Genomic DNA, 2,726 nt, shown 5'->3' with positions numbered 1-2,726 from the left:
GCCTGGGTGGCTTAGTCGGTTAAGCGTCCGACTTTCGCTTAGGTCATGATCTCGCGGTTTGTGGGTTCGAGCCCCGCGTCGGGCTCTGTGCTGGCTGCCAGCTCAGAGCCTGGAGCCTATTTCAGAGTCTGTGACTCCCTCTTTCTATGACCCTCCCCTGTTCACGCTGTCTCTCTCTCTCTCCTAGAAATAAATAAAAAAAATATTTAAAAAAAAATAACATGATAAGGAAAAGTCTCACTGAGAGGGTACTATTTGAACAAAGGTCTGAATTGTTCAAGGGAGCCAGGCAGCCAGCAAAATAGCTGAGGGAGAAGAAATCCGTAAGGAAGGTAAGTGCAAAGATTCTGAGGCAAGAGCTTGCTTAGTGTGTTCCAGGATAGAAAGGATCCAAATGTAGAGTGAAAAAGGCAATGTTGAGAGTGGTAAGCTTGTACAGCTTTTCATAAGCCACTATAAAGAATGTGACTGTTTTTCTGAATATAATAAGCCATTGGTGGACTTTGACCAAAGCAGTGACATGATTTGCCTTCCCCCCTTTTGCTTTTCCTTTGCTTTTGTTTTTGTTTTTTTTTTTGTTTTAAGTGATAGAAAGGTAAAGACTAGTTAGAAGACTATCGCAATAATATGGTAGGGGCTGGGTTTGTGGTTTTAGGGCTTGGACCAGTGTGGAAGGGGTGGGAATTATGAGTTGTGATCAGAATCTGACTGTATTTTGGTGTAACATATAGAATTTGTGGAAGGATTGGATACTGTGGTCTGAGGGTAAGAAAGGAGTCAGGGATTATCCCAATATATGGTCAGAACAACAGAGGATGCAGTTGTAATTTACAGAGGCCAGTGAGACTGGCAGAGCTCGCTTCTTCCTTCCTTCCTTCTGTCCTTCCATCCTTTGTCTCCCTCCCTCTCTCTCTCTCTCTTCTATTTTTGTTGGGATATATCATGAACTCAGTTTTAGACATGCCTCTGTAACATCCAGGTGATATGAGTAAGTAGATAGTTGGGTAGTCAAATCTGGATCAGGGGAGAGGTCCAGGCTAGAGATACACATTTGGGAGCAGTCAGACAATGATGGAATTTAAGGCTTTGAATCTAGATAAGATTTCTGGTAGAGTGAGTGCTTATTCAGTAGGAAAGAAGGTCAAGGACTGATTATGGAGGAACTATACTATATAGGGTTACTGAAATGAGACAAAACCAAGGAAGACTAAAATGGAATGGCTAGAGAGGAAGAAGGAAAAGCAGAAGAATTGAAATCTTGAAATGTTATTTTTAAAATTTTTTAATGTTTATTTTTGAAAGAGAGACAGAGACAGAGCGTGAGTGGAGGGAGGAGCAGAGAGAGAGGGAGACAGAGTTGGAAACAGGCTCCAGGCTCTGAACTGTTAGCACAGAGACTGACAGGAGGCTCAAACCCACGAACACTGAGGTCATGACTTGAACTGAAATCGGCCACTTAACCGACTGAACCACCCAGGAGCCCCTTGAAATATTATTTTTAAACTAATTTAAGAATAAACTCCAAATGACCATAAATCTTTTAGTAATGAAGTATACTTTTATTGGAAAACAGAGAACTAATTTGAGTCCTTTTGTATTTACTACTGTGGCTGTCACTTCTACTCCTGCTTCTCTCTGTCACCCTGCACATAAAATAATTTCCTCTTACTGCTTCCATAATAATAATGATAGACTATATTGGGAAAGGGCAACTGAGAGTTGATTTCTTACTTCAATAAGAATTCCATATAAATATAGAAATTATTAGAAATATGCTTTCAACTCCTTTTGAGGTGTTGTTTTCTACTGTGTCAAGGAAGAGATATGAACATGTTGTAGTATGAAGGTCTTGGAAGTCTTAATGTTGTCTATTTCCGTTACTTTCTATTTTGTGTTTTAATTCTTGAGAGGTGCTAGATTGTAAATATAGGAGACATTTGATAATGAAGAAAACTCCTCATTGGGAGATTAGTAAAAAACAGATTGGGAGAACATTTGGAACTATTTTAAAAAAGGGTGCCAAGGATACCCTTTATTTCAGTAAAATGCTATCAAGGAATTTCATGGAGACCCGGAGGAGCAATATGTATGTACTTAGGTGGCATGTGAAGAGGCAAGAACATCACAGTATTTCGCATGAACTGTGGCTACATGTAGTAGAACTGTTTTAATAGAACAGAAGAGCATAGAAAGCAAAAATGTGTGTCCCCAGGCAAAGAACAGGCTTAGTGATTTCTGAGCTGGTAATCAGAAATCATCCTAGTGGATTAAAAGCTGATCTGTGATAAAAAGGAAAATGAAAACTGCCTACCTGTCTGGAGGCAGAGTTTAGAGGTATGTATATTTTGAAATATTTTTTGAATCAAACACAGTGTTCTCTGAATTATATTGAATAATTACAGTTTTGGTTTATTTATTTTGAAAGATGTCATATCGTGCTTAAATTCTCTATACATTTGTTTTGATTTGTATCTTTAGCTAAAATTTAAAAATATTTTAATAGAATAAAGTAGATATTTAATAAAAATATATTTCAGTAACATAATTTAATAAAAATGCATGTTTTGCATTTTAAAAAACACTTCAGACTGTGGAAATATCCCAAAAGCAAAAAGGAATGAGACTCTGTGCTTTTAAAGGACTGAGTTGGTTTGCTTCCTTGATACTTTCTCGGGACCTGGTCCGCTGGGTGACTAGGACTTGGCTTGGAAAGGTTAAAGATCCTT

Source organism: Hyaena hyaena, unplaced genomic scaffold (assembly GCF_003009895.1).
Source record: "Hyaena hyaena isolate Hyena2069 unplaced genomic scaffold, ASM300989v1 scaffold_1136, whole genome shotgun sequence".
Lineage (NCBI taxonomy): Eukaryota > Metazoa > Chordata > Mammalia > Carnivora > Hyaenidae > Hyaena > Hyaena hyaena.
This window is presented reverse-complemented; position numbering follows the sequence as displayed.